The sequence below is a fragment of the Pelodiscus sinensis genome, chromosome 1, assembly GCF_049634645.1.
Source record: "Pelodiscus sinensis isolate JC-2024 chromosome 1, ASM4963464v1, whole genome shotgun sequence".
Lineage (NCBI taxonomy): Eukaryota > Metazoa > Chordata > Testudines > Trionychidae > Pelodiscus > Pelodiscus sinensis.
In genome coordinates this window covers 280,478,774-280,498,636 of record NC_134711.1, presented here as the reverse complement: position 1 = coordinate 280,498,636, position 19,863 = coordinate 280,478,774, and the positions used below count along the sequence as shown (strand labels likewise).

The window sequence follows — 19,863 nt, the reverse complement described above, 5'->3', positions numbered from 1 at the left end:
TAACAACAACAGGTGGAACTGAACCTGGGACATCTAGAGCTTAGTGCTTGATCTGAAAGCCAGCTGGAGATCAGCTATGTCTGCAGAGCAAACTTACTCTCTCTCTCTATTTCTCTTTTTCTCTCCGGCTGTGTCTAGACTGGCAAGTTTTTCTGCAAAATCAGCTGCTTTTGAGGAAAAACTTGCCAGCTGTCTACACTGGCCGCTTGAATTTCCGCAAAAGCACTGACGATCTCATGTAAGATTGTCAGTGTTTTTGCGGAAATACTATGCTGCTCCCGTTCGGGCAAAAGTCTTTTTCCGAAAAACTTTTGCGCAAAAGGGCCAGTGTAGACAGCAGAGATTTGTTTTCCGCAAAAAAGCCCCGATCACGAAAATGGCGATCGGGGCTTTTTTGTGGAAAAGCATGTCTAGATTGGCCACAGACACTTTTCCTCAAAAAGTGCTTTTGCGGAAAAGCGTCCTTGCCAATCTAGACGCTCTTTTCCGAAAATGCTTTAAATGGAAAACTTTTCTGTTAAAAGCATTTCTGGAAAATCATGCCAGTCTAGACGTAGCCTCCATGTAAATGCTTTAAGTGCCCCTACATGGCACACTGAACCACAGCCAATAGGTGTGTGGGTTAATCTTGAATAACTCAAACCAATTTTTATGTAAAAACTTGGATGCCTCACCTGCTGAAATAAGGTTCAAACAAATCTTAAAAGCTATGAAGGACAGGTGCAGGAGAAATCTATACAGGACTGCACCACTCTTCTTCATACTGTGTTAATATTTGCAGTATAAGTGCCTGCAAAAAGTGACTACAGTACAAATCCATAGTTTCTAAACCCTATATATTGTAAGAGCATGTGTTGTTTCTGCTACTCCATTCTTAGGGTCTGTTGCCTGTTGGTGTCAAGTATTATGATTGTCAAGGCTGTTCCCTACTTTGGTATGACAAATGTAGATGTGGGGGCCCACAAGAGCACCCCAAAACCTTGTCTTTACAGACTTTGGTACAAAAACTTCCTCCCAAAATCCGGGAATTAGGATTTTGGAAAATCTGCCACCACCCAAGTAATTCCAAGGAAAACCAGGGAAGAGATCACTTGGGAGACCTCCTCCCTAAGGATAAAACTCGCCCCTGCCCCAACCTCCGTTTTACTCAGAGTTGGGAAAACCAGGGGGGAGATTCACAAATAACAATGGACTCAGTAAGGCCCTGAGTCCAAGAACACACCAATCAATCAATTCCAGTTAATTGGAAAAAAGAAACAACTTTTATTATCAAAACCAAACTACAGTTGCAAGCATAGTAAAGTGGCTAGATGTAAAGAGCCACTAATTGACAAAGATTCTCAAGGAAGCCCCTGGGTTAAAACTTAGTTATAAAGAAAGACCAAACACTTCCAGCTCAGACATTAGTTCCAAATTCCCAAACCAGAAAAACAACAAAACCTGATGGACTAGCTAAACTTTTCCCTACTTACACATTGAAAGAAGTCCATTCTTGGGGAGAGAAGTGACTTCCATCTCCCTTAATACCTGGAAGAAACTACTCTAAATCTCAAACAAAGAAACAGAGGGTATGTCTACACTACCCTCCTAGTTTGAACTAGGAGGGTAATGTAGGCATACCGCACTTGCAAATGAAGCCCGGGATTTGAATTTCCCGGGCCTCATTTGCATAAGCAGGGAGCCGCCATTTTTAAAACCCCGCTGGTTCGAACCCCGTGCAGCGCGGCTACACGGGGCTCGAACTAGGTAGTTCGGACTAGGCTTCCTATTCCGAACTACCGGTACACCTCGTTCCACGAGGTAGTTCGGAATAGGAAGTTCAGAATAGGAAGCCTAGTCCGAACTACCTAGTTCGAGCCCCGTGTAGCCGCGCTGCACGGGGTTCGAACCAGCGGGGTTTTAAAAATGGCGTCTTCCCGCTTATGCAAATGAAGCCCGGGAAATTCAAATCCCAGGCTTCATTTGCAAGTGCGGTATGCCTACATTACCCCGCTAGTTCGAACTAGCGAACATTACCCCGCTAGTTCGAACTAGACATACCCAGAGAGAAAAACCTCCTCTTTTCCAGTTTGAAATTCCTACCTGCATTGTTATTGGATGACCAGATACTAGGGACAGAGTTAACCTCTTAGTCACCAGGTGTTGGTCAGCACTCCTGATTATGACAGTGATCTTTATCCTTGTTACATTTGTGTTGATGTGAGCAAAGCCTTCGTTAAAAGGCTTTGCTTCATTTCTAGGGTTTGTCTTGTGGTCTCTACATCTACTATATATTTGAGAGAGTTTATCAGTCTATCTATTTGTTTGTCTGTTTGTTCAAGAACTCCTCCTAAATCTAAATGATAACAGCTAAGACCACCAAATTCAGTGTACAATCTCCTCTTATCATAACTTAAAGCAATGTAAGGGTGTGGGTTGTACCAGAAAAATGAGATGTGCCTGGAATGGGATTATTTCTCATGAAACCATACAAAAAAAGAGACAGAATCACTAAGCAGGTGAAAGAGACTGGCTGAGGTAACCCCCTCCCCCACCCCAGTCAAGAACTGGCTGCCCAGAGCCTCTCACCTTTGAGGCACACTTTAGGAAAGGCAGGAGGGCTAAACCTCCTCCCTCCCAGATTTGTATGGGGACACTGCTGGCTGTTCCCCTTTGTCAGGGAGGAAGAGGACAATGCATTGCTCACTATGGTTGGGGAGGTAGAAAAGCTGTGCACTTTGTTCTTGATCCCTCGTAGGGAGAGGGAGGGGAAGAGTAAGCAGCTCTGGTTAACGCGTACAAATCTATGGGTGGGGGCTTTGGCTCCCCTGCCCATCCCCTACACGCGTGCGCGCGCACACACACACACACACACACACACACACACACACACACACACACACAGAATCCCGTGCCCAGAGCACCTTCTCAACCCCCAACTTTGACTTCTGCACCCCCTCCCCCACACACAATTCCAGTCCCCTGTCCTGAGCCCCTCCTTATGGACAAAAGCAATGCCTGGTAAATATGATACTTTCTAATATTATCAACAATTGTATATTTTTTTAATCTCAAGGAGTAATATCTTTTTATTTGCTGAGAAACTTTGAAAATTGTTTGCAATAATTATTTCTTAAAATATCAGTCTCCCCTCTTTTTTTCAGCAGTACTATCTTTCCTGAAAACATGTTGGCTTTATTACCATCTGAGAGAAAATGGCAATTTTGCAAGAGGACATGCTCACTGATGTCCTCTGGACGTTGAGAACAGTGGAAGATGGTGATCATTTTTTAAAAAAAGGCAATTTTTGAGGGGTTTTCTGAAAGAAATTTTATTTTTCAGCTTCTGCTGATAGATACATTTTAGTATTAAAAGATCGTGCCTGTTTTATTGTGCATACTCCTATTAAAGAAAGCTATCAGATTGGTTTGACATGATTTGTTCTGTACAAATCCATGCTGGCTGTTCCCTATCACCTTGCCACTTTCCAAGTGTTTACAGATGATTTCCTTAATTACTTGCTCCCCAGATTCAGGGAAGATAATGGAGCAAGTAATTAAGGATATCATCTGTAAACACTTGGAAAGTGGCAAGGTGATAGGGAACAGCTAGCATGGATTTGTACAGAACAAATTATGTCAAACCAATCTGATAGCTTTCTTTAATAGGATAACAAGTCTTGTGGATAAGGGAGAAGTGGTGGATGTGGTATACCTAGACTTTAGTAGGCGTTTGATACGGTCTTGCATGATATTCTTATCAATAAACTAGGTAAATACAACTTAGATGGGGCTACTATAAGGTGGGTGCATAACTGGCTGGATAACCGTACTCAGAGAGTAGTTATTAATGGTTCACAATCCTGCTGGAAAGGCATAACAAGTGGGGTTCCGCAAGGGTCTGTTTTGGGACCGGCTCTGTTCAATTTCTTCATCATCTTGTGAGCAAGACACGAGAAGTCATTCTTCCGCTCTTCTCTGCGCTGGTTAGGCCTCAATTGGAGTATTGTGTCCAATTCTGGGCACCGCATTTCAAGAAAGATGTGGAAAAATTGGAGAGGGTCCAGAGAAGAGCAACAAGAATGATTAAAAGTCTAGAGAACATGACCTATGAGGGAAGGCTGAAGGAATTGTGTTTGTTTAGTTTAGAAAAGAGAAGATTGAGGGGGGACATGATAGCAGTTTTCAGATATCTAAAACGGTGTCAAAAGGAGGACGGAGAAAACATGTTCATCTTGGCCTCTGAGGATAGAACAAAAAGCAATGGGCTTAAATTGTAGCAAGGGAGGTTTAGGTTGGACATTAGGAAAAAGTTCCTAACTGTCAGGGTGGTCAAACACTGGAATAAATTGCCCAGGGACGTTGTGGAATCCCCATCTCTGGAGATATTTAAGAGTAGGTTAGATAAATGACTGTCAGGGATGGTCTAGACTGTATTTGGTCCTGCCATGAGGGCAGGGGACTGGACTCGATGACCTCTCGAGGTCCCTTCCAGTCCTAGTATTCTATGATTCTATGAATGCCGGTGGTTAAAGAAAAGAGGGAAAATGTAACCAGGTGCATGGAGTGAATTAGATATATAAGGAGTGAATGAGATTTTGGAAAGGAAATTGGGGCATACACTGTATTTTTACATTGCTGTGATGATGCAAAATCTCTGTAACCTCAGTTGACTGGTCAGTATGCTCTGGTTGTGGTTCTCCATAGAGCTGTAAAGAATCAAGAGTACATTGATGAATCCTGCCCTAAAAATTAAAATAAAAAATATCTTCAAACTATTAGAAATATCACATGACTGCAGGATGGTTTTTTAGTTTAGTGTTCACTTTTTCAGTGAAAACAACAATAAGAAAATTCCCATACAAAATGTATTTCAGGTGAAATTATGGTTGAGAAGATATAATAGTAATTTTGGATAAAATAAATGAGAGGATGTTGCAATTATCACCAAAGCAGGCATTGTAATTTTTACCCAGTAGAGCGATAGTTAAGATTAAATTTTATCAAAATCCAAAAATGTTACTATATGGAAACGCACAGTTAATGCTCCCAAACAGATTTAGTACTGCTCTGTTGTGACACTGTGAAGTGGGATAGAGGGAATCCACAGTGTGACCACAAGCAGTATGATTATTGTATATCACTGTAGGCTAGGGTTAAGGTTGTTAAACTTACTGCTGTATTTCCATATCTTAACATGTTTGAATTTCTTTTAAGTTTAAACTTCACTCAAAACTTCCTCAGTTCATAATGTCTATCTCTGGGATAATTACACAACCACCTATAATATATTTAGCCCTAAATGCCATATATATATTCTCAACATTAACTCCATTTTAACCTCGTTTTTGTCTGGCAGAGAGTCCACACTACCAAGCCTGTTATTTTGAAATAAGAGACTGTTATTTTGAAATAATAACTCCTGCTTTCCATGTGGAATAATGCCTATTTCAAAATATCAGAGGGGTAGCAGTGCTAGTCTGAATCTACAAAAACAACGAGAAGTCCTGTGGCACCTTATAGACTAACAGATTTATTGGCGCATAAGCTTTCATGGGCAAAGACCACTTCACAAGATGCATGATGCAATTGACATAGTGGGTCTTTGCCCACAAAATCTTATGCACTAATAAATCTGTTAGTCTATGAGGAGTCACAGGACTATTTCAAAATAGTATCTCAAAATAGTGGTAGTGTGGATATTCCACTGCTGCTATTTCAAAATAACTACTCCGCAGAGTCATTCAAAGTAATTACTCCTCAGTGCTTCCTGGGGCTCTAAGTCGAGGTAGTGCATCCACATAAGGGAGCCTGCCTCGAACTAATTTCAAGGCTTCCCTGAAGAGTGGACACGCTATTTCAAAATAATTATTTCAGATGTTATTATTTCTATATAAGTTATTTCCAAATAATTTCCCAATGCCCTGGGAAATTACCTTCTGTCCATACTGATGTGCTGATGATTGCAACAATGTTAGTTGATGTGTTCTTTCTGAATACATAGGTGTACAAGGGGAAATAGCTACAAAAACAAATTTGACTGTCAATGGGATTTAGGCACCTAGATCTCCTGTTTTTGAAAATCTTCTCCAAGATTCTTCACCAAATATCTTCCAATTAAATTGTCTCAAGCAGATATTTAACCTTTTTCAACTAAGACAATTTAAGTCTCAATGCAGCCCCAGAAATGGCTTTAAAATCAATGGAATGGCTATGGAGCCAAATACTACTTTCAGGCCATTGAAAGTCATGGGAATGACTCTAGATTTCCACCAGTATGCATAAACACTGAATTTGACCTCTTGGTTGAAATAATAGATTATCACCTTTAATCTTTCTGCTAGCCAAGTAAAGATATAGAGCTGCATTCAGTGTAGCTGTAGTTGCATATCTTAAGTCAACCTTCCCCTTTAATATTGACATGCCCTAACGTATTTATTTGAGCATAAGCTTTTGTGGTTAAAAAAACATTTTGTCAGATGCATCATATCATATGTGTGAAGTGGGTTTTACCTATGAAAGTTTATGCCCAAATAAATTTGTTGGTCTTTAAGGTACCCTAGGATTCCTCTGGTTTTTACAGATAAAGACTAACGTGGCTATCCTCTGAGAATTGAATCCTCCAGGTGAGTTATTCCTCTGTAAAGACATGGAAACTGAAAGCATTAATACACAGGGAGTTATCTCGGTTTGCCCTTCTAATGAAGTGGAGAGCACATTCAGCCTCCAAACCTTGCAGATTGCCCCAGCATCTGCCAATGATCGTGAAGGTCCTCTGCCTTCCAGTCCATTTGTGTCTTTAAAAGTCATGTTACTATGGTCATACACATCTGGCCATTGACTTCTTTCCCATGGGAGTATGTTCCTGGATCTGATGGAAGTTATCTTTGGAATTGGAAGCTTTAATCTTTTCTAAATTTAGTGGAAAGATACCACAGAGAGCAATTGTCTGCCCCATATCAGAAATGTGATACCTCTGGTATCCTTACTACGGGTTTACGGAGAAGACACATCCTGTTGCAGAGCTTGCTTTTCCCCTTCAATGACCCTTCAGTTAGGTTCACTTGCAAAAGTGGAAACCTGTATAGGGCCCTTAATTCTTGAATCTTTAATTAAATATTAGGTTTGCTCTGAAATCCTTGTGAGCTTGTGTGATGGCGAGTTGAGGGTTTCCCGATCCTGCACCTCCGTAGCAGCCAGAACAGTCTCCACCAGCCAGTAGAATAGAGAGGGATTTATTGATTTTCCAGAATACAGCACAGCACATACGTGATGTGGTTACCGGGGGCAGGGCGAGGATGGCTCAGGCCCCTAGGATTATGGTCCATCACACCTAGCCCCCAGCTTAGCCTATTCTCTCCATACTTCCCAGACAGCAACTGCACCTTCCCCCACCCGTAAGTCCTTTGTCCCTCTCTTCCCTTAACTTGAATAACTGGTTTTGCTACTATCCTGGGAGCAGCGGGATACCCCCTGCTGGGCTGTGCTTACAGACAGTCTCCAGTGGGGGTCCCCCGCAGCCCAAGCATAGTAACCAACAAGGTACTGACATTACACCACAGCTTGTATCTTAGATGCAAAAAGCTATAAAAAGTGTGCACTTGATGTTTAAAATTAGAATCTGAGGTCACCCTGTAACTTTGCTCTGAATGCCAGATTGTACTGAATTTCTCTGCTCAAGTGGTTGAAAGAAAATGTTCACTAGTAGCCAAAGGCTACGTCTACACTGGCAGCTTCTTGCGCAAGAACTCTTTTGCGGAAGAGTTCTTATGCAAAAACTCTTCCAGAAGAGAGCGTCTATACTGGCATGTCCTTTTGTGCAAGAGACATGCTTTTGCGCAAGAGCATCCATGCCAGTGTAGATGCTCTCTTGCGCAAGAAAGCTCTGATGGCCATTTTAACCATAGCGCTTCTTGCGCAAGAAATTCACGTTACCTGTCTACACTGGCCTCTTGCGCAAGAACAGTTGTGCAAAAGGGCTTATTCCTGAGCAGGAACATCAGAGTTCTGGCGCAAGAAGTTCTGATTTCATACATTAGAACGTCAGTTTACTTGCGCAAGAACACACGGCCAGTGTAGACAGGCAGCAAGTTTTTGCACAAGAGCGGTCGCTTTTTCGCAAGATTGCGCCAGTGTAGACACAGCCAAAGAGTATATGGGTTTCAAAATAGAAGTCAAAACAATCAGTATGTTTATCTGACCACTTGAGCTGTTAAAATGAATTAAATACCAATGAATGATTACAAACATTAATTTAAGGATTAACTTCAGTATATAATATCTATATTTTGCATAATGTTAATCTTCAGTCATTAATGTGTTACTTGGAGGTTTGAAATAATTCACAATAATACTTAATCTAACTTCATATTAAATCTAGGAAACTTATTGTATGTTCATTAAATACCAATGGATTCTTAAACAGCTGTTAATCCTTGGCAAATGTGTTTAAGAATCAGTCAGCATTTAATAAAAATACAGACACTGTCTTATTAAATAAATATGTATTTAAGACATTTGGGGCCCTATTCTGCCCTAGTACATCTAGTACATTCATTATTGCCATTATTTGCCCTATAATTACAAAATACTTCTCATCATCAGTATTATTAACAGTGAAAATTCTGCTTTCTATAAAGGCCTTCACAGAAAAAAATGCAGTAGGGGGCTGCACATTTGCCAAATAGAGCAGGACATCCCAGTAAAAAACAAAAAACATGTTTCATAAATTCCCATCTTCAAAGTTACCTCATTATCAAATGTTTAGCCCTCTGGGTGTACATCAAAAAACTTCCTACAAAACAAATCTGGCTGTGTGGTGCATCATCAAAACCTTGTGACCTAGAGATGTTAACAGTAGCTTTTTGCTTTTTTTTTTAACTTTTTTTTTTTTCAAGTGGTGACCAGCTGTCAGGTCATGAGGATTTCTTAGTGGAAAGTCAGTTTGGTTACTTTGTGAAATATGGCCACCTTCTTGTACTGACCAGCTTTTAAAAAAATCTTAATACCCACAGTGCAAACTTCTTTTTTTGCTTCACGTGTTTTTAAAGTGATTAGTTCTTGAGTATTTACATTTCAGGAAAACAGGGTGTGCAAAACATGAACTTCCACAAAATTATTATAGGCCTAAAATAAACATATTTATCTGAAAAAGCAAAAAGCCAAAGTTCATCTTCAGAGGTAATGTGTAAGTTAGATTCCATGACCCTAACTTAAGCTCCCTTACAAACACATCAATTTAGTCTGCGAATGGATGAAAGATTCCATTCAACAGAGCCACGTAGATGAGCTTTCTAGACATAGGGAAATGAAGCGGCGATTTAAATAATTGCCACTTCATTTACATCAACATGGCTGCCGCACTGTGCCAATCAGCTGTTTGGCAGCACAGCGCAGTAGTCTGGATGCTCTGCGTTATACCTTGTGGAATGAGGCTTCCCTTGTCGACCGTGGAGCGTCCAGACTACTGCTCTGTGCCGCCAAACAGTTGATCGGCACAGCGCAGCAGCCATTTTGATGTAAATGAAGTGGCGATTATTTAAATCGCTGCTTCATTTCTCTTTTTCGAGTACACTAATCTACATGGTTCCGTCGATGGAGCTGTGTAGTTTAGACGTACCCAGAGGATTCAGAAGCAGGTGTAAGTTAAAGTAGTCTCTACTTTATTTTCAGTGTATCACACTGTATAGCTTATATTGGCTTCTGTAAACTATGCTCTCTTAAACTCCCTTCTACATCAGTTATGTCCAATTATTGTTAACTAGCCCCATTCATTTTTATAGCATATACATTGTAAAATTACATTTTAATAAACATAAGAAGTATTGTCATTATTCGAAAGGTTAGGAAGCACCTGTATCAATCAAATTAATAACAAGGAAAGGAGTTTCATGTTAAAATAATTATTTGATCTTTAATAACTGTTACATGAATCTACTGAAAAGATGTATAGAAACATATTTTCTCTAAATGTATGGGTTTTTAACTCTGTTTTTGATATGATTCCTCATCATCCAGGGCCTTCCTATTTTCTGTGTGTCACTTCAGTAAAACAGACTTTACAGTGACAAGGAGTCCTGTAGCACCTTATAGACTAACAGATGTATTGGAGCATAAGCTTTCGTGGGCAAAGACCCTCTTTGTCAGATGCATGTCCTGATGACATGCATCTGACTAAGAGGGTCTTTGCCCACGAAAGCTTATGCTCCAATACATCTGTTAGCCTATAAGGTGCTACAGGACTCCTTGTCGCTTTTGCTCATTCAGACTAACATGGCTACCCCTCTGAGACTTTACAGTGTTTTTCTTAGACACATTGTAGACTTTTTTGATGTATCTTTATAAGCAGTGAAATGGGTAAGCATCTAGTTTCACCAAATACAAACTGCTACTTAAAAAAAGTTTATTTTTTCCCTAATGTATATATTTTAATACCTGTTTTAAGCAGAACTGAGCTGGTACTTAAAATAGCTCATTGACATTTGAAATAATGGTACGAAAGCAAGTGTAATTTAAATTGGCATCAAGGTGAAGTGTAGGAACTGATTCAGCTATTACAACACACATTCAAAAATTTTGATATGTAAGATCCACATCTGTGTGAATTAAAAAGTGTATGTACACACAGACTTTCTGAAAGTATGGGTAAAATCAGGCAGAGGTGGTTGAAGCTGTGAGGAAATATTCAAATGCTCCCTAGGACAGAAAAGAAAGGCAGCAAAACTAATGTTATCCACAATTATGTGGATAATATTCACTGTGTTTTCCCCAGATTTTCATATTTCTTGTTACTCAACTGACTTCATCAGCACCTCTTTAAGAAAATGATATCTGTGACTGAAGGGTCAGGCATATGGGTCTGTTTCTACTGTGCCTTATGAAAGATCCAAAATTTAGTTTTGTTCTCTTTGGAATATCCTGATAGTGTTAATATTCAGTAATAGCAACAAGTTCCCTGCTTGTGTTTATCCTTCTTGGGAGCTTCAGATGGGTAGCCAAGTTAGTCTGTAACTGAAAAACTTAAAAAACCACAAATAGTCTAGTAGCACTTTAAAGACTATCAAAACACGTAGATGGTATCATGAGCTTTCGTGGGCACAACCCACTTCTTTAGATGGCTGGAGTATTAAAAGTCCAGATCCAAGAATAAATAAGGGAAGGTGTGGGAGGAAGAGAGAGGAGGGTGGAGGGGAGAAGGAGAGAGGAAAAGAAAAAAAGAAGAGAGAAAATAGTGAATTAGATAGTTCAAGTTACAAGAAGCTGATAAGCACAATTTGCACCTCTTTAAGTACCCGTTGTTTGATTGGTTAAGTCATTAGGATACGGAAGGTAGTGTGTAAGCCAGCCAATGTCTTTATTCATCCCTTTCTGATAGGAATCAAACATGTAAATGAAGTTAAGTTCCAACCCTTCCCTGTGCATTTGGCTTGTGGAATTGGCCTGAAACAACATGATGACTTTGAGATCTATTCATGAATTCCCCGGGCAGGTTAAAGTGTTCTCCAGCAGGTTTCTGTGTGTTGTCTTTTCAGATATCTGATTTGTGTCCATTAATTCTTTCCCGTAGAAACAGTCCAGTTTGACCAATATACATTGCAGAGGAGAATTGCTGGCATTTGATGGCATAGATTACATTAGTGGATGTTCAGTTAAATGAGCCCCTGATGTAGTGGCTGATGTGGTTGGGACCAGATATTAAATCACTTTTGTAGATGTGCGGACAGAGATGGCACCAGGGCTGATTGCAGAGGTGGGTTCCTGGATGATTATGATGGATTTGCCATCAGGAGTGGAGAATTATCATGTTTACTAATTATATCTGATTTTGAATAGTATATAGACAATGGTACATCTCAATGAAAGTACTTTAGAATAAAATTAGTATTGGTTCCTTTATTGTAAATGTTTCCAATTACATATATTAGTTCTGTTATTTGTGCTGTGCCATCTTTTCGCTATCTCACCATTGATATGCTTGGTTATTTCAGAGAGCTCTTCCAAAGGGGTTATTTTTTGCAAATCTCCACTCAGGATTACAACTTTCTGGTATTAATATTTTTTTCAACCCAAGATATTTCTTTGTGATTTTGACACACATACATCATAGGGTTTCCCAGGATGGCTACAGTACATACACTTCCAAATAAATCAACCACGGTTCTAATTGCAATTGGATTGCAATTCACATTGCCACAAAATGTGCTTTTAGATTCTTTTATAATTTATGAACTATTTTCTTCACTATGGGTATGTCTACACTACAGAGTTAGTTCGAACTAACAGACGTTAGTTCGAACTAACTTTCATAGGCGCTACACTAGCGCTCCGCTAGTTCGAATTTATTTCGAACTAGCGGAGCGCTTAGTTCGAACTAGGTAAACCTCATTTTACGAGGATTAAGCCTAGTTCGAACTAGCTAGTTCGAATTAAGGGCTGTGTAGACCCTTAATTCGAACTAGTGAGAGGCTAAGGCTTCCCAGGTTTCCCTGGTGGCCACTCTGGCCAACACCAGGGAAACTCTATGCCCCCCTCCCGGCCCCGGAACCCTTAAAGGGGCACGGGCTGGCTACGGTGCCCGTGCCAGGTGCAAGCCTGCCAGCACCCAGCCAGCAGACCCTGCACCTGGCACGGATCGAGCCAGCCACCCGATGTCCCCCAGCCCTCCCCCTCTTCCCGGGACCAGGCTGGCGGCTCCGGGGAGCTTGCCCGGGACCGCAAGAGGCGGGCACCCGCCTGGGCTAGTGCGGACATCGTGGACCTCGTCCACGATCTCCGCACTAGGCACAGGAAGGTGGCTGTCTAGGGCAGGAGAGCTGCCAGCCTGGCCACCCAAGAGCAGGTGTGCATGAAAATCAAGGTGGTCCACTGAGACCCCCGACCCTGAGCCCTGAGCTTACAATGGCCGTCCTGGGTCAGACCATAGGTCCATCTAGCCCAGTAGCCTGTCTGCCGACAGCGGCCAACCCTAGGGACCCTGGAGGGGATGGACCGAAGACAGTGACCAAGCCATTTGTCTCGTGCCATCCCTCTCCAGCCTTCCACAAACCTTGGGCAGGGACACCACTCCTACCCCCTGGCTAATACCACTCCATGGACCCAACCTCCATGAGTTGATCTCACTTCCCTTTAAACTCTGTTCTAGTTCTAGCCTTCACAGCCTCCTGCAGCAAGGAGTTCCACAGGTTGACTCTTTGCTTTGTGAAGAACAACTTTCTGTTACTAGTTTGAAGCCTGCTACCCATTCCTTTCCTTTGGTGTCCTCTAGTCCTTCTTTATGGGAACTAATGAAGAACTTTTCTGTATGCACCCTCTCCACCCAACTCCTGCTTTTAGAGACCTCTATCCTGTCCCCCCTCCGTCTCCTCTAGTCTAAGCTGAGAAGTCCCAGTCTCTTTAGCCTCTCTTCATATGGGACCTGTTCCCAACCCCTGATTATTTTAGTTGCCCTCCCCTCTCCCAGCCTCTCTCTTCCCCTCTCCCACCTCCTTTTCCCAGTCTCCCCCAGTTTTGTTCAATAAAGACAGATTCCATTTTTGAACACAATTGTCCTTTATTTTGTACATCAAGAAAAGGGGCTAGGGAAGGGTAAGTGGAAGGAGGTGAGGGAGGAATGGGGCACGAGCCCCCGATGGGGAGGACTGGGCTGGCTCTGTGGGCTTCTGGGGGTGGAAGCTCTCCTGCAGCCCCCCAATTACCCCCTCTTCCCAGATGGCAGCCTGCAGCAAGTGCAGCCGGGCTGATGGCCGAGTGGTGTGATGTGCCCAGTGTGGGCACTCCGGGCACTCCAAGCCAGGACTGGTTTTCAAGCGGGGCACCCCTGAGAACTGTCTGTCCGGGGTGGGGTTCGGGACCCTTTAAGCACAGCCCTCGGCTAGCCTGAGACAGCATCTCCACGCTCTAAGTCCTCCTCTGATGCCCTGCCGGCACTGCTTCCGGCCATCCTTAAGCCCTGTTCAGGGTCCACTTAATGCGGACATGCTAGTTCGAATTAGCAAAATGCTAATTCGAACTAGTTTTTAGTTCTAGACGCGTTAGTTCGAATTAGCTTAGTTCGAATTAACGCTGTAGTGTAGACATACCCTATTTTTCCAATGAACCTTTCCTTTCTCATTTTTGGTAAATGAAGTAAAAATGTTTTGTAATCTCATTTATTTTGTTTTAAAGATCTTGGATTATTTTTCTTTCACATAGTGTTTTGGGATCTGATGTATAAAATCTCAAAAATGTATAGCTTGGATTTCACATACTGTATTGGGTTTAAATAATATTGTATTAGCACAACAACTTAAGCTGTCAAACCACTTTATATCCACCGCTCCACAGGTTCTTGTATGGATCCATTTTGGGCTCCATGCCAGTTACTTTGCCACCTAACAAAAAGTGCTGTTGCTTCATGCTGCCTCTTATTTCCAATTCTAAGGAATGTGGTGGGACTCAGTAGAAGGAAAAGACAGAGGTTGTAAAGGGTTTACAGAAAGAATGGGTTATGACACCTTCAGATGTTCAGTGCTCAAAAGCAGTGAAACCACCATGCTTGTGTGTTATAAGATGACAAAGATATGAAAAGGCCACAGAAGAAGAATCAAGGTCTCCATCTTGACATCTGCTTCACCCTGCTTTGCCACACAGTATATCAAAGAGTAGAAATGTGGTAGTTATTTATGGGGAAATGGCCTTTTTTCTTTACCATGTGCATATTCCCATTTGTGGCATCAAGGCACATGAATCATGAGCTTCTACAGTCTTCTGCAAAGCAGTGTCCATTGAGGCAATATGCCACTCACCTCCCATTTTGGATGGTTCTGAGGGTATAAAATAGGGAATGGTCCCAACAACCCGACCTCATTTCTTATCTATGTCTTATGTTTTCTGGCAAAATCCCTCCTTCGGGAGCACTTGGGTCCCAAGGATGCCAGACCATGGAGGTCTAACCTGCCTTGGAAATAAATTGGGAACCAGTGGAGAATACTAATACTGATGTGATACGTTATTGATAGTTTATCCTTTTGAAGAACCAAGCATCCGCATTCTATGTATAACTTAGAATGTGTATGTGGCATTGAGGGAAGAAGCAACATTGAAACATTCTCCACTGGCTCCCCATTTGCTTTCAACGCTAACAATAGGTATGGAAACATAGTGAGAAATTTATTTTGCTCGTGTATTTGGCCACTGTACTCAGTCCCTGTCTAGAAGTGACTAATGCATTGATCAGTGTGGCCAGATACAGGACCAAAATAAATGGTTCTGAAAAAAGGTAATATGATATGGATCACTTGCTGCTTGTTCTGTTCATCTTGTTCTGTTCATCTGCTCTGGTGTACCTGGTAGTAGCCACTATCAGAAGACAGAATACTAAGCTAGATGAATCTTTGGACTGATCCAGTATGGCCTTTCTTTTGTTCTAAATATTGAAGTGAAAGAAGGCATTTATCACTGTGGTTTCTGCCTGTTATACAGGATTGGTGATGAATAGAGTAAGATCCTGAGACTTTGTACTTCATAGATAAATATAGTGCATATGTCTCAGGTGGTGAGAAATGTTAGTGAAATTAGTGTCCTGATTATCTTCTCAATCTATTCATTTTTCATCAATACTTCAGTTTTGCTTTGATTCAGTTAAAGCCAACCACTCTTTGTCTAGGTACAAATCTCAGTATGGCAGCTTGATGATGGCATCTGTTTAGAACAGGGGTGGGCAATAATTTTAGATGATGAGGGACTTCAGAAATTTTTGAAGTGGCCCCAGGCCATCCTGGAAGGGGTGTGCCCTTGGGCGGAAGGGGCGAGGTCAGGACACTTCTGTGTTCCCCTCCCACAGACCCTGATTGGCCTGAGGGTGGGGGTAGTGCATGAAGTTTTTGACCCCGTTCCTCACAGAGAGAACCACCAGCTGTTCTGAACATCTGGTGATTTCTCTAGGCACCTGCACCCCTGACAGTAGGAGGAGACTTTGCGTGTTCCCTCCACCCCTGAGGTCAATCAGGCCCTTGGGGTAGGGGAAGCATTGGAAGTCTCTCGCTCCCTGTCCCCGCCCTTCAAGGTGCTGGGCTTATAGTCAGCCACCAGCTGAGCAGCAGCTGGCAGTTGATTTTAAGCACCACGTGCTCCTTGCAGGGCAGGAGAAGATATCGTGCACTACCCCAGTGTCCAGGTCAATCAGAGCCTGGAGGACCACACAAACTCTCCTCCTACCCTGCCCTTATCCACTAGGGTTGACTCTAAGCACTGCAAGCTCCTTGAAGGGTGAGAGGAGACCTTACATGCTTTCCCCTGCCCTGAGACCTTGACTGACCTGGCTGCAGAGAGAGCACGTGAACTCTCTCACTCCCTGCCCCTACGCTGCAGTTGACTCTAAGTGCTGCGTGCTGTTGGCAGGGGAGGAGACTTCACATGCACCCTTGTCCCCAGCCCTGTTTGGCAATATAAAGCTGGGTTTCATCATTTTGTCTCATCCTCTCTCAATAGCCTCCTGTAGAAAATGAGGAGAAGAGGGAAAGTACAGCTACCTACAGAACTTCAGCTTAGTACAGCTGTACATTACATGTTCAGGATACAATTTGAAAGAAATAATGAGTCGTTATAGTGCTGCACAATCGTCTCTGGTCCAGGAAATCCCCTTGTTTGGGACAGGGCAGGTCCCAAGGGTTCTGTACTAGGGAGGTCCAATCTGTATTGCTGAACATTATGTTCAGATCCAAATGTTTATACAAGTCAGACTTTGCAAACTTTATGTAAGTGCAGATATATATTTATCAAGATACAATGTATGAGAAATGTCATGACAGTAATAAGCTTCAGGGGTAACCAAGTTAGTCTCTACAGGTATGTCTATACTACAGCACTAATTTGAACTAACTTAATTTGAATTAGTTAACTTGAAATAAGCAAATTCGAATTAGTGCACCTAGACTAAAAACTAATTCGAATTAGAATTTTGCTAATTTGAAATAGCATGTCCACATTGAGTGGACCCTGAACCGAAGTTAAGGCTGGCCAGAACCAGTGCCAGCAGGGCATCAGGTTAGGACTTAGAGTTTGGAGCTACTGCCTCAGGCTAGCCGAGGGCTGTGCTTAAAGGGACCTGACCCCCACCCCACAGTTCTCAGGTTCCCCGTTTGCTTTTCTACCTCGATGAGGGACAGCAAAGCAGTCCTGTTTTGGAGTGCCCTGAGTGCCCACACTCGGCACATCACAGCACTTGGCCATCAGCCCGGCTGCACTTGCCGCAGGCTGCCATCCAGGGGGGCTAATCGGGGGGGAGGGAGGGCTGTCAGGATCCAGGAGGCCCTGCAGGAGAGCTTCCATCCCAAGGAGCCCGCAGAGCCACCCCAGTCCTCCCCATCGGGGGCTCGTGCCCCATTCCTCCCTCACCTCCTTCCACTTGCCCCTCCCTAGCCTCCCTTCCTGATGTAAAAAATTAAGGACACGTGTTCAAAAATAGAAACTCTCTTTATTTAACAAAACTGGCGGGGGGGATTAATCTCTGGGGAGACTGTGAAAAGGAGGTCGGAGAGGGGAAGAGAGAGGGTGGAAACCTGGGAGGAGGGAGCTGGAAGGGGGAAGCCAGGGGAAGAAGGAGGAGGGGAAGTATAAAACTATGGTACGCCGTATCTTCACTACTGTGTACACATGTGGTCTCACCTCAAAAAACATATTTTGGCCTTGGAAAGGGTTCAGAAAAGTGCAACTAAAATGATTAGGGGTTTGGAACAGGTCCCATATAAAGAGAGGCTAAAGAGACTGGGACTTTTCAGCTTAGAAAAGAGGAGACTGAGGGGGGGATATGTTAGAGGTCTATAAAATCATGAGTGGTGTGGAGAGGGTGAATAAAGAAAAGTTCTTCATTAGTTCCCATAATAGAAGGATTAGAGGACATCAAATGAAATGAATGGACAGTTGGTTTAAACTAATAAGCAAAAGTTCTTCTTCACACAGCACATAGTCAGCCTGTGGAACTCCTTGCCACAGGATGCTATGAAGGCTAGAACTATAACAGAGTTTAAAGAGAAGTTAGATAAATTCATGGAGGTTGGATCCATAGAGTGCTATTAGCCAGGGGGTAGGAACGGTGTTCCTGGCCTCTATTTGTGGAAGGCTGGAGATGGATGGCACGAGACAAATCTCTTGGTCATTTTATTCGGTCCATCCCCTCCGGAGTACCTGGTGTTGGCTGCTGTCGGCAGACAGGCTACTGCGCTAGATGGACCTTTGGTCTGACCCAGTACAGCCATTCTTATGTTCTTATGTTCTAAGCTCAGGGCTCAGGGTCGGGGGTCTCACTGGACCAACTCGACTTTCATGCAAACCTGCTCCTAGGTTCGCATGTGGCCTTTGGTGGCCAGGCTGGCAGCTATCCTGCCCTAGACAGCTGCATTCCTGTGCTTAGTGCGGAGGTCGTGGACGTTGGAGGCCTCCCCCCAAACCTCGATGAGGTCCTCAGAGATCAGGTGGGTGCCCGCCTCTTGCGGCCCTGGGCAGGCTCCTGTGAGCTGCCAGCCTGGTCCTGGGAAGAGGCGAGGGCTGGGTGGCAGCGGGTGGCTGGCTCATCTTGTGCCAGGTGCAGGGTCTGCTGGCTGTGTGCTGGCAGGCTTGCAACTGGCACGAGCACCGTAGCCAGACCGTGGCCCTTTAAGAGCTCTGGGGCTGGGAGGGGGACAGAAAAGTTTCCCTGGTTTGGCCCAGAGTGGCCACCAGGGCAAACTGGGAAGGGCTAGCCTCCCACTAGTTCAAATTAAGTGGCTACACAGCCCTTAATTCGAACTACTTAATTCGAACTAGGCGTTAGTCCTCGTAGAATGAGGTTATCTAGTTCGAATTAAGTGCTCTGCTAGTTTGAATTAAATTCGAACTAGCGGTTTGTATGTATAGATGCTATGAAAGTTATTTCGAACTAACAGCTGTTAGTTCGAATTAACGTTGTAGTATAGACATACCCTATAGGATAAACTTAAAAAAACCAAATGGTCTGGTAGCAATTTATAGACTAACAAAACATGTAGATGGTATCATGAGCTTTCGTGGGCACAGCCCACTTCTTCAGATGACTGGAATTATGAGTTTAGAATGTGCAGACCCAAAATAAATAGGGAAGAAGGGGGGGCAGAGAGAAAGGGGTGGGAAACAAGGAGCAGAGGGAATAAAAATATTAAAGAGAAAAACAAGTAGGCAGAGCTGGTGCCACTACTACTACCTGAAGTAGTAATAGTGAGTTTTCACATTTAAGTTTTACCAGTTACCCTACATAAAGAAGGTAGTTATTCCATTTCCAAAGTGTAAGATTTTTTTTCATATTTCTGGTATAAAAAAAGAGGCATGCCAAAGAATTATAAACAGAAATTCTACAGTGTACGAAAGATTGTAGTTCTGTCGGGTCAGTACATTGACTGAAGGTTTAATAATTTGGGTTAGGTCTACACTGGCACTTTAGAGTGCTATAACTTTCTGCCTCACGGGTATGAAAAAACATCCCCTGAGCACAGCAAGTTACAGTGCTGTAAAGCACAAGTGTGAACTAGGCCCAATGCTGCTGGCTACTCCCCTTGTGGAGCTGGTCTACACAGAGTCCTGGAAGATCTCTCTCACATCACTCCTGCCATGTCCACACTTTCAGTTTAAAGCACTGTTGCAGCAGCGCTTTAAATTTGTAAGTGTAGACAAAGCCCTAGTATAAGAAAAATAAAGGCAGCAAACATGAGAACTGTCAGTATTTACATCTGCTTAAATTCCTTCCACATCTCCAGTTGATTGACATACTTAACAAGCTGTTAATTGCCCACTTGGTGTATTTTAAATGAGCTTTAATTTTTTAGTATTTCTGATGTAGATTTGTAAGAACTGGAAATTAAGTAGGTTTAATTGCTTGTTGGATATTTTTATTCACCAT

General features: G+C 42.8%; 1 protein-coding gene across 9 annotated transcripts in view; it reads left to right on the top strand.

Moving 5' to 3' along the window:
• PCDH17 (protocadherin 17) overlaps positions 1 to 19,863 on the top strand; it is a 288,195-nt gene that overhangs the window by 55,716 nt on the left and 212,616 nt on the right. The window lies entirely within an intron of this gene.